Source organism: Haemaphysalis longicornis, unplaced genomic scaffold (genome assembly GCF_048455015.1).
Source record: "Haemaphysalis longicornis isolate Haplotype H1 unplaced genomic scaffold, Haemaphysalis longicornis Haplotype H1 scaffold_5, whole genome shotgun sequence".
In the NCBI taxonomy this organism is placed as follows: domain Eukaryota; kingdom Metazoa; phylum Arthropoda; class Arachnida; order Ixodida; family Ixodidae; genus Haemaphysalis; species Haemaphysalis longicornis.
The window spans coordinates 89,694,551-89,707,616 of record NW_027526385.1 but is presented as its reverse complement, the minus strand read 5'-3'; positions in this window follow the sequence as shown (position 1 = coordinate 89,707,616).

Sequence of the window (13,066 nt, the reverse complement as noted above, 5' to 3'; positions counted from 1 at the left end):
GTAGCTTTTCAATTAAAAAAAGTATTTTGAGTCAAGTCAAGATGTCGGCATAGTCAAGCCAAGTTCGAAAATCACACGTCTATTTGACATGGCCGCCCTCATGGGGGTTGAAGCAGACGATCAACGGCTCGCATAGACACTAGCGCCAGTGTCCCCTCTAGTGTATATTAGTATAAAACTCTATGGTTGCTACGACGCTTGTATTGCAAACGCTGAGCTTGCTCACTTGCTCTCCAGAAGAGAGAAGGTTAAGCAAGCTGGAAGTGTGAGAATGATCGAAACAAACACCATTTGAACGTATGTGAAGTCCGCGCTGAATCGTGTCGATTGACGGTAGAGGGTGGAACACGGACACCCATAAGCTCGATAACGGTGTCTGATGCGCTTGGGTCAGGTTCTCTGGGGATTTGTATAGGCGCCCTAACCCCACTAAAGATCACAATATGTATGATATGTCCTCAAAAGGTCATGAACGGGACCACTCTGCCCATATCACTCTCTGTCTCCGTGTTTCCCTTGTTTCGTTTTGTACAGTTAATCGTAGACCTGGTGAATATGACCGGACCTAGGCGGCCAAACATCGCGAACGCAGATATTGGCAGCACCCAACCTCACCGCCCAATACAAGCGTATTTTTTTATTTGTGCAGGAGCCTGACATGCCAATTCGCAATTATTCGCATTTGTTAGCCTTGGTTGAAATACTTTTCCCGTAGTTTTTACTGGCATAACTCGTATTGTTTGGCGGTTGCAACACGATTACTGCGGTACGGCTCGTCGGGGCTCAGTGAGCGAGGCTTCGAACTATATAACCCGAGGTTGTGGGGTTTCCATGCCCACAGCGGAGGTGATACTAACAACGTGAGATAGTTAAGCAGGTAAGCTGTCCGAATATAAATCTATACAGTTAACTAATGTGTCAGCCCCGTTGTTTCTCATATATAGCTCCGCGCGTCTTAAATCACCCGAAGTAGGAAACAAATGAAACCCGGGCACGAAAAACTGATTGCTCTTCGCTTTCATCTCAATTAAAAAAAAAGCTTTAGAAATTAAGTACATGAAATTTCGCAGATTTTGTGTGTGGCTCAATAAAAGATTTTTTTCGCAATAAACGTACGGAAAAAATTATACTTCATCGCCAACTGAACCTTCCGCAAGTGAAGCTACTGCTTATAGCCATATGCGGGTATACATTACGTTGGGCTTATTAATTTTTCTATGTCATAGTCTATCGAATCTCCAAGTGCCACCATATTTACTCCGCGGAAATTTGAGCCACACTGAAATAAGTCCTGCGTTTGCACCGATTTACTTGAAAAGCATTTTCCGCTCGCAAGCTCCGAAGAAACTTGCAGCACGTATCAGAAATTTTCATCTATGTAAGTCCTTCCCTAAAACGTTCCCACAGGTCTGGGGTTGACGTGTAAAGTTATTAAATAATCTGTGATATGTACACATGCAATACCTTTGCATTAATTGGATAACGTTCTGTGCATTTTCGACCGCTTGTTAGTGATTTATATTTGGCTGACGGTGCAGATGTATCCTACTTTGTACACCACTGCGCGTGAAGTGCGCGGGAAGTGACATGGAGTGGATCCTTTCAAGAGATTGTGAAGAGTTTCTGAAGACAATTTGGAATCGTGGTGTGGCTGATGAACCATAACGCGCGAAAATTTAGCCTGGGCAAATGGAAGATTAGGCGTACAGGCCGCTCTATTTTCTGCAAATTTATTCAACTGGAGTTCTTGGGTGCATCAAAAAGCATCAAATGTCTTCGCATTTTTTCGTGGGCCAACACCACCGTGGGCATCATAGTTCAGTTGTAGTGTCCGCGCGCGAAAATCCATACGATAATTTGTTTCTTGTGAAAGAACTTCGGTACCCCCAAACTGTGAAATACTGAGAAAATGATTGCTTCCGGTAGTAAAAGGAATGCGCTCGAAAATCGATTGTTCCATCTACCTACGACAGTATGTATACGCCGTCAGAAGCTGCATGGGAGACACCGAAGCTAGCCTTTGTGCATCTGGCAGCAGGGGAGGCCTGATTATTTTGCACTGCCAGCCAGCGGGATCATCTGTGGACAGAAGATAATGAAGTTCAGGTTAGAATTGGAGTAACCCAGCATGACTGGATAGAGATAAGGGCAGAATATGAAAAGAATAAAAGGCGTGTAATAAATTAAAAACAATGAAGACTACGCCGGTGTCCATCAATGATAATGAGATCACTGTGGGTGTCGTGAAAAGGGTTTTCGTGTGGGTTGCCAACGAAAGTGAATTCTGTGTACTCTTTTATGCACATCGCATCCTTATGCTCCGGTGGGAGCAAATCAAAGGAAAACGTACTCTGAATTGTATCTTTTGCGGCGCTCCTGCCCGAATTTCGCGCTATACCTTGGTGCAAGTTCAAGGGGACAGCATGGCAGCGTTGTACATTCGGAATTGAAATCGTGGAAACAGGATTGGCTTGCTTGTTTCCGAGAAACAGTGTCTCACGGAGGGGCATTCTCCTCTCTCTGAGGACCGTTCACAGAAACAAAGAATAAACGCACTCCTTTACGCAGCTCGTGGAGGGAGAGACAGGAAGGTATGGCTTGGGCTCTCGTGCAGGCAAAATGATGTAACGATTCTACTCACAGATTCTGCCACGAACGGAAGACATACAAAGATATACACATGGTCTTGCAGAACACTTTATTAGATAACTTACCTAGTGTATTATGTTCTGTGGAGTCACACCAGACCCTTTCGGTTTAAAGAGGGTATCAAGCAGAAGGGCCGGAGGCATGGAGGAGGCCAGCCTCACGCGGCTGGTCCAGTCCTTTGCTGCGAGCCATATTGCCTATGTGGCGGCCTTCGACAATGGGAAGGTACACGAGCGCAACAAGATCAACGTGGTCATACGAAGGGCCTACAAGGCTGCACTCGGGCTTTTCGACTGTGCAAGCACGGAGAAGCTCCTGTCACTGGGGGTGCACAACACTCTCGAGGAGACTGCAGAAGCCCAGAGAACGGCCCAGCTGGAACAGCGCTCGGGCACGAGAACCGGCCGGCAGGTGCTCCGTAACCTAGGACTGGAGCCAAGGACAGCGGACGAGGAGATTGCAGAAGGAGCGGAGGTACCAGAGTGTGTGCGGAGACACGTGCAAGTGTGCCCGATATCCAAGAACGTAAACCCTCAGTACAACAGGGAGCGAAGGGCGGCAAGGGACAGGGCCTTGATCGACCTCCATGCCAGAGACAGCGGTGCCGTATATGTGGACGCGGCGGAATATCAGGACAGGAGGGGAACTTTCGCTGCGGCAGTGGTCAGTACGGTCACCGGCGAGACGAAGGCGGCGGCGAGCGTGTGGACACGGTCGGCGCATCAGGCCGAGGAGGTTGCCATCGCCCTGGCCCTCGCCCACCCCGGATGCACGACCGTGCTGAGCGATTCCAGGACCGCGGTGCGGAACTACGCCAGAGGCAGTGTGTGTGTGGCTGCAGTGCGGGTGCTGCGCGCGGTGAACCCAACGGACAGAGCGGTTACAATGAAGTGGTTCCCGGCCCACATGGGAAGGGACGTGTCAGCCCGAGGCAACGCAAACCACAACGAGACGGCCAACGAGGCGGCGCGAGGTTTCACATACCGCCCCGCCCAACCGGCCGACTTGACGAAGGAGTGGTGGTGTGAAGCCAAAGACAGGATGACGGAGTATAGTAAGGTGTTGAACTGGTATAGACTAGGGCGCAGGACTATGCCCCCGCCTCACCCGGGCCTGACCCGAAGCAAGGCAGTGACGTTCCGGCAACTACAGACTGGGTCGCTACCCACGCCGGTGCTCATGAAACACGTGTGCTCTAGCGTATATGTGAGTGACTTGTGTCGCGTGTGTGAATCGGAAAGGGCTACTGCGGCCCACATTTTGTGGGACTGTGCACAAAATCCGAGGGAGGCACGGACAGTGACGACGATCCCGCCATGGCTTGCGGCCGCTGCGGGAAGCGTCCAACGGGAACTACAGACACGGGCCGTCCAGTGGATTTCGGCTGCCCTCGAAAAGCAGCGCCCGAGCGAAAGCGCCAGGTGCTCGCTACCACCCCAGCACAGGGGCAGGCGCGGGTGCCAGAAGGCGGGAGTAGTGAGGGCTGCTCGCCGAGTAAAGGACACCACACCGAGATGATGTGTGGCCGCATCGCAATGACCCTCCCCTTGTGGGGCTAGGATAGTCGTCCGCCGGATAATCAAATAAAGTCTTTTCACTCACCCACTCACTTTTTACATGTAGAAGAAAATCTCCGGGAGCACTGCAGTATAGGCAAGCCTTTTTCCACGTTACCCCATTTATTTTAAAAGACATTCTACAGCCAGAATAAAGAGCGATAAACAAGTTTTGTTTTCGGTTTCTTCTTAAAAAATTAAGAGTCAAAAGCAGCTGGGCTATGCCTTACAGTATAAAGAGATTTAAAGGCGGACTGGGTTTAAAGTTTATACTTCAAATCTTGTTTTCACACCTTTATTCTTAACATGGGTATCATCCTTACAACACCGTAGAACTCACTTTGCACCGAGACATGGTTATACTCCCCGACCTCATTTCGGCCAATTTGTTCCCGGTAGAAGCGAACATTTGCGTCCTCATCGTCGTGCCTCTATTATGCTTCTCTCAGTAGGGACGCAGCGAGACGACTTCCGTTTGACAAGCAAGCCTCAGCTTTATTTGCAAGCACCGTGCTCTTACGTGGCCTTATGTCGCTTCGTACACCGAAGCGACGACATTGTGTGCAGGTGCCAGCCTCGCGGTAACGTCTCTCGCTTTCAGCTGCAAGGAAGAGGGGACAAGGAAGAGAAGAAAGATGAGGAGGATGGAAGATGAAAGGAATGCTGTCCAGAGTTGCAAGACAAAGGAGGCTCACTAATTTAAAATGACACTTAGTAGGCAGAAAGTGGAAGCATTTATTATTCACTGCGCCCCCGAGTCTTTCAAAGGACTCGAGACGGCCTCTCCTCCCACCAACATCCATTCTCTCGATGCCGTCCTTTCAGCTGGCGTGGCAAGCGACAGGAAGCTGAGTGGGAATATGTCGGTATCGCTGCCGCCACCAAAAACTTTTCGTTTTTTTTGTCCACACGAAAAATGCGGGATGAATCGCCATAAGAAATGCTTCCCGAATGCCTCTAGTCGCACCTTGTTCAGCCTATTCTTTCCTAGATCGTACCTTAACTAGTGACTCTGACTTCCCAACGAAATCCGTAAAGGTTTCACGTTGAAGTGAAAAGGTTAGCGCTTAGCATGTTCTCTTGGCTATTTCAGTTTCACGTGACCCACTTGGCTCAAAGGGTCCGATTTAATTATCGCTATTCTTTCTCGGAACCACCAGCAAGGGCTTCGTTTGTTTGTCGCGCCACCACGCGTGAGTCCTGCGAACTAGAACAGTAAGACGAAAATATTCAACTCATGGTGGGAAATGGAGAAAAAGAACTGAAGGGTTGGCGGATTCAAATAGCGAACATAAGGCCATGAATCTCACGGAAATAGATTGGTCTTAAAGCAATCAGTCAGGCAACTGGAATTTCTTGCCCACTGTGAACCGATAGAAGTCACAGCATACACCCCGTTGGTACGAATCGCTCTCGGATGCGGTAACGTGTCTGAGTGGTTCCAGCATTTATGGTCACCAATTGCGAGCTGGAAAAAAGAACTCTACCAAGTTCCCTTCTTATTCAGGGCAGTGTTAAAACAGGCAGAACCGTTTCCATGTCATGAATCCCGTTTATTGGACAGTATGTTCTTCCTATATTGAAAAAAAATTTGGATTTGTTGTCTTAGCTTCAAGCTTAAAAAGTGTAAACACGCTTCAAAGCACTCAAAATTCTCCATGAGAAAAGGTTTGCTTTCATTTTTCTTCGGCTACTGTGAAGACGAGCATATTTTAACACATGATTTTCGCAGGTAAAAAATATTTGCTGATAAGTTATTGTACAAAACGTACAAGTAAACGGAGTTTAATTGTTTACAAAATAGTGAACACGCACGTTTTAAACAGCCACATTACAAAACTTTAGCTTCTGGTTTTGACAACATAAGCGTATACCCACGATGAAGAAGGTGGGGGCGTATTGCTTGCTTCTGTAGCAATCTGACACATATAAGGCCTTCTACCAGTTTGGGCTCAAATAAAGTTCCTTCTCTCTCTCTCTCTCTTTCTCTCTCTCTCTCTCTCTCTCTCTCTCTCTCTCTCTCTAAGTTTTTGGTTGAAATGGCTGGAATACGTGGACTATTATTAGCAGAAGTGCCATCGCAATTACGCGTTTTGTTTCTTCTTTCATTGGACATCTTGAAAGGGTTGATGAATTGATCTTTAATCCGCCGAATATTTTTTTATTGCTAACGTCCACACGGTTTCGAGGTAGAAGAGTGATTTCAACTTAAACATAAAATAATGTACGGTGCGTAATTGGTGGATGGATGCACAAACTAAGCGTAAGTGATTAACGCGGAGAAAGCTAGCAAATAAGGCGTACGTACGCAAATCATGTAGCAAATTGTTGTAAAATTTATTAATGGCTGGATGACATAATGTCTTTATAGAGGCGAGGACCCATTATATTTTAAATATAGAACGTTTCACTAGTGGTTTTAAGATTTATTTTTTAAATTCTCACTGAAGCAACCTGTTTAATGCACTGGAAACTCTTTTTATAATGCCGAAATTCACGGTCAACAATTTTCTTCTTTGCTCTCTTATATACAAAGGCGGGAGACAGCGTTCATTGTGCAACGCACAGGAGTAAGTAAGGCATCTTCATGGTGAGAACTTAAGCCGACATTCGGATCCTTATATTTTTTGTCAACAGAAATTCACGGCTCTTTTAAAGCGAAGGTTTCAGCCTCTCACTGATATCGTTTGTAGTCCACTGCAATCCCACTGCAGGAAAGCCAACTTTCTTTGACGATGATGGCAGTCGTGGGTGAAGTGTGTGTGTGTGGTGTGTGTGTGTGGTGTGTGTGTGTGTGTGTGTGTGTGTGAGAGAGAGAGAGAGAGAGAGAGAGAGAGAGAGAGAGAGAGAGAGAAACCTTTATTCAGTTTGGCAACTGTGTTGCTTAGGCGTCGGCTGTGAGCCCTTGGGCTTTAGCAGCGTCCTCAGCCAGCTGTACGGCCCAGAGTTGATCTTCCGGGCTGGAGCTGAGCAGCAGGGTCTCCTACTGCTCACTGTTAGTGACTGTGCGGCCATTTGTGATTGCCTGCGGACATTGCCATAACATGTGCTCCAGGTCCGCTCGTTCCTGGCGTCTATGACACTCAGCAAAATACCGCCCTGGGTAGCAATAGCTATACACAAGTGGGTTTGGATACGAGTAGAAAAGTTAAAACTCTTCACGTGGTAGGAATCGAACCTGTGTCCCTCGCGTTAAGAAGCCGCGTCTATCTGACTGCGCCATTTCGGCACTTTTTTTATTGCCGGACTTAGACAAATAACAACACATGGTAGAGACAAGAAAAGGTACCACCAACAAAGCATGGTACAAAACATACAATACATACAGCGACCAGCCGTAACCCCAGCTTAGCATTATCATTTGTTCGGTACTACGTGTAGTCAATGGTCGTACACAACCCTTACTTTATTATTTCATTTTTCAGTCTGGCTTGACGTCGTACACCCCAAAAAATATTGATTGCCATAATAACCAAGCTGCCGAACCTTTAGTTGGCAGTCAACATTTGTGGCCTTGAATTACGCTCAATACACTCATAAGTGACAAAACATCAGCACCACATTGTTGTTTGGCGTACACTTCCTTCAGTTTGCTAACATTTTCTGCAAAGTAAGAGGCATTCTCGTCACTGTGCGCCATTCCGGTGCGGTTGAAGCGGTATGTATTTGTACAGGGGTGAATGGACGTGCAAAATTAGACAAAAATCACACACCCTTCCGTGTAAGGGCTACGATGGTTGAACGCGAAGATTTCTTTGTGCGATGTCAGATGGCGAAGGGTCAAGGTAAAAGTCGCTGCCATCAAAAATCCCAACTGTGTTCGAGTCGGAGTCTAAATTGAACAAGGCAAGGTCAAAGCGTCTTCGAGTCAAAGTCCAAACTCAGACGCCAACCAACGAATCACTCACGAGAATGCTTCGCGTTCAACCATCGTCGTCGTTAGAAGGAGGAATGCATGCTTTTAAAGGGACCCTGCAACACTTTTGATAAACGCTTTCACTCTTTCTTTCGCGTCTGGAAGCGCTGCGCACTGCGAAAGTTACAGTTATCGCCAGCATTAAGCAGCACTGCGTGATTTGCTCGTTGCACCAGATACGCCTTCTGTTTCTGCTTTGGTTTTGTGGCTTTTTTTAAAGTTGCTATCGGAAGCCGTTCATTGCTGCAATTGAAGGAGAACAGCCTAGAGCCGCTACATGGCCTCAGTGATGTAATTCGGGCCGTCGAAGAACGTCAAGACCGGGAAAGATAAAAAATCTTTTGGGGGAGTTTCCACGTTATCTCATGAGCATAGAGCAGTAATTTTTGGCTGAGGTACTTTGCGACCCCGTAATCTAAGTACTGGGTGTGTTGGGTGACTTAGTTCTGCAAACATTTAGGATCTCAAAAAAAGTTGAAAAAAGTGTTGCAAGGTCCCTTTAATTTTTTCGTGTCATGCGATGCTGTGGCATTATTCAAGCTGCTGTTAAACCATCAAGGAGCAGGTTATACCGGTGGAAGAACAGACAAATGAATACCAGACAAATGAATAGAAAAAAGTCTTTCGATGCTGTAGTAGAGGGGTCACTGGCATGCGAATATCAGCATCATGTAGGAGGAACTGATGATGCCTTTGCTTGTATTGCGCGAACCATGCCTTGCGTTTTGTTTGCTCGTTTGTTTTGTTGCCTGCGTTTGGCCGTGTCTGATTGTCTTGTCTTTGTTGGAAGCGAAGCAGGTGTTTCCCTCTCTTTCTTTTGTATGCCGCACAAGCTACCTTATTTGATAAGGAGATTGTTGCGCCATTTCGTCACTTTTCTAGAAGGCTCTTCTTTATTCTCAATGCAATTCTACTGTTTCAGAAAGTAGAGCGGGGAAAGGTAAATACTCCCAGGGCAAACGCCGCGGAATTCGATTCGCCCACACTCGTATGTGCACGTCATTAGGTAACTGCTACTTCGCCGCTTGTGCATTCTTCGAGTTCTTAGCAGAGCGCAAGTTCACTACAATAAATGTTTTTTCCTTGAAGAAACCTGCGTCGTCCTTGGCTGCGTGGCAGAATATCATAGTGGGTAACGTGATTCCTCATATTATTGGGAACCTTCTTTAAGCCAGAAAAGAAGATGCTCACTGCAAGATGTGTATTTATAGGCCCTAAGCACAGGCACAGGATGTTGCGACCCAAAGAAAAAAAATCGAAACACTTACTGCCTTCTAACTAACCCGTTGATGGATTATTTGAATATGAAGAGCTTCGTACGATCCTCACAGAGAAGCGAAGAAGTGACTGAATCGGATGAATGACCGGACTTCGACAAAAGCTAATTTGATTATACATACCTGATTTATACACAAAAGCACATATCAAGCGAAAAGGGTTGTTATTCTATTCTAAGTCTTGAATTATTTTCTGTTCTGTGCAGTGAGGAAATGAGGTAAACACTATCTCTTTCCCTTCCCACGTCAACAATGGCAGCAAACAAACCCGTTTACTGACGCTTTTCTTCCTCCTTGCTGGTGCGTGCAACCTGTGAAACAAAATGGCCATTCTCCCCGTCTTGGAAAAGTAATTAGCACTGGCTTCTTTCCAGTTTTCTAATCAGTACTACCGGTCAAACGCCGAAGTCAACAAAGCAATTCCAACAGTGAGTCTAATTGCTTTGCGAACGCGAAAAGTTTCTCTTGGTCAGCGTGCCTGTTCAATGCCTGGAAATTAGTTGAAGGGGCGGGGTGTCGAGAACAAAGTCGAGCTTTTCGCTTTAATTAGCCGCTGCTCGCTCTATCGCTTGCCTCGAACAGCCCAGTAATTTTGTGTAAGACTGTCTACATCGACAGAGAGAGCGTCAGGTAAGCGTGTGCGTGTGTGAGCAGTTGTTCATGCACTTCTTTCGTCAATTCCCTCTATTTTGTTCGGAAAGACTAGGGAGGTAAGCAGAGCAATCTTGAAGACTCAAGCGCCCTCCGCCAGCGCGCTTGAATGTAAAAAAATGCAGCATCACACCATCGTTATGCGCAATCGGCAACAAGCAAATCATGGTTTCCCGACTTTAAAGACGATATGCTAACTTGCGCCCCCTAAACACCACAACTTCGTTCTTTCTGGCTGTCTGTACATCGATTCAGACTCCTGGCGAAATGTTAAAAGATATCTCGAACGAGATGTTCATATTGGATAAAAACATTTCCAAACTACTTAAAGCGGTCTTCATAATTGTTAACATGTATCAGCAAAACGATAAGATTAGGTATTTTAGAGCCAAAACACACATGCATAACTGATACTAGCAGTATTTTAAATTGAAAATTACACAGCAGAATGACCTCGCAATAGCTCTTGAAAACCGTTAAAAGTGCTATTTTAAGAGAATTCGCGCGAGCGAGTCGACAACCAGGTACCACTCGAAACTCAGCAGTAACAAAAGGCCCTAGAAGACGGCATGCAAACAGTGCGAACGCGGAGAGATTCAAGTGAATGCAGCAAACCTCCATTGCCTTCATCTTGGGAGGGGCGAAACGGGACTGGAACAACGTGGAAGAGGGTCGGGGATAGAGTAGAGGCATTTACGTGAGAGGAATCGCATAAGATTATCGTCTTTCGATTACATTTGCGTCGAAGCGGGGAGATACGCGCAAGTCCTTTTTTCTGTCACATTTCCTTTTTTCTGTCGCTACGCTGTCATTTCATTTTAACAGTCTGAACAGTTGTCTTGTTAGCGCACATTCGCTTCTCATGTTCGTCGTCAGCAAGGTTTTCTTCACACTTTATCATAACAGCTTCCTGTGGGTGGATTATTTTTGCCTTCGACATCCTAATATACACAGCATCTATTGGCAAAAAGAGCACAAAACGATTTGAAGCTAAAGATATTTGTTTCAGTTAGTTTTCTCCTCTCGATTTTACGCGGAATCTGGTTATATACAGTCATGCCCCTCCCTAACCTTCTTGACGGACGAGCTGGCGGGGCTTTCAAGTGTTTTAGATATTGCCATAATGCGGCAACCTTATTCAACGATATGCACTTTGTAATACAGCTCGCAAGCATGATGAGACGAGCTCTGCTTAAATAAAGGGAATGGTCATACAGCGCCTAAGCCAAAGAAGCTCAATGTTTTACGCTAATGCATCGACATTTGGCTGCGAGTGTATATATATTCTGGTACAGGGGCGAGGCACTTTGTTCCCATGTTTTTTTTTTTCTGTTAGCGATAAAAGAGTATTTATAGTCTTTATTGTACTCACTCAACTTTTTGAAGCTATTAACTACAGAGCGTTCTTGTTTTCATTATCCTTTCCCGATTGGTCTTATCCTAGAATCGGCAGTCACCATTTACTGTTTGCGCTCTTCCATTAAGGTAGTATCGAGATGCTACACCGAATAAAATAGTGTTGGGGTATTTGAGGAACCGCACTGGTACCGTTACCCCTATTTAAGACACGCAGAGCTGCAGGCGGTATAAAGCTCCACCAAAAGAATAAGAAGATAGGCTTTCACCCCTCCAAGAACTTTCTTTGAAATTTATGGAGTGCATATCTGCCACGTTAGCCTTCTTTACACGGCAAGTTTGGGCGAGACACTTAAAATCAATCACTAGCATCGTGAAAGGACCGAAAATATAGAGTTGTAGTAAGTTTCAAAACTTCGTTCAACCCTCGTATTTATATTCTCGCAAACCCGTTACCTCATTGGTTATCTGCCGGGAGCAAAGCTTCAAGTGGCACTGAGTGCCGCAAGCATTGTTATTTTTAAATTGTTCTGAAGCCGCAATACCCCGTTTACCAATGAATGGGATTAAAAAAAGCTGCCTGCGTTCACTCAGAAGTTATCAAGAATTCCAGGGAAATATAACCTTATCGGTTGAATTTCGCGCAGTTATGTCGGAGGATGTTGCTTAGTTGCTTCGGATGTTGCTTAGTTACCTAGTTTCACGTTAGGCATTTATTTACACTGCAACGACAATTGTTTTACAAATTAAATGTCGAGTAAAGCATTTTCAAGCATAACTTCTCGTGGTTCTAAACACGGCAATCCTTTGCGAGAACATAAACCTTTTAACAGCTCAGACGTTCTTGTCTACTGTTGGTCGTATTGAATTCTTTGTGCCAAAATGACGGTACGCCGAAGTGAGGAACACTCAGAGTGGAGCCTGAGGCGACGACAACCCCTGTCGCACAGAAAGAATCGGGTAAATTGCACCCAGAATTGTCATTACCAGCTGCTCATAAACGTAAGACATATCTCACGCAGCAATACGCGAAATTGGGCGACTTGATACGGATGCAATGTTGCGAGCGCCAACAGGTGAAATGAAGAAACGAAGAAGGAATAAAGGACGTCACTGGTACTTCGACTTGCTGCTGTTTTGTAATTCATGGCGCTAACAAAAGTACTGTGCAACGCCTTCCCAAAAAAACAAAAAACAAAAACAGAAGTGCTTTTTGACTATCTGGCATTTTTCTCCCTTTCATAAACTATTCCCCCCAAAGAGATAAAAGAATAAAACGTTAAACAAACAGAAAATCCCACTTTCGTGCATATATGGCAGCTAACTTCGCTTGAATCTCTTGTGTGCACTATATCGACCAATCGCGTTTCAGCTTTTTACTATTCTGCGAAATGAGGTTTTTGTTGAACTATAAAAGAATCTTGAGCTGCTGGTCGCCGTGATTATGCATATATCACGTTTTTTTTAATGAAGACCTTAGAATAAAAAAATGTACGATTTGCAACTTGCATTAAAATAAAAAGAATCCCCTGCAAGCCGCGATGATTTCGGCTTTAAAGACAGGGACAGAGTCCAGAAATATCTCGTATGGAATATTTTTAGGGGCGGCGGTTGCACACTAATGAACGCCACATCCAGTGAATCGAGAAGAACGCTGCTAT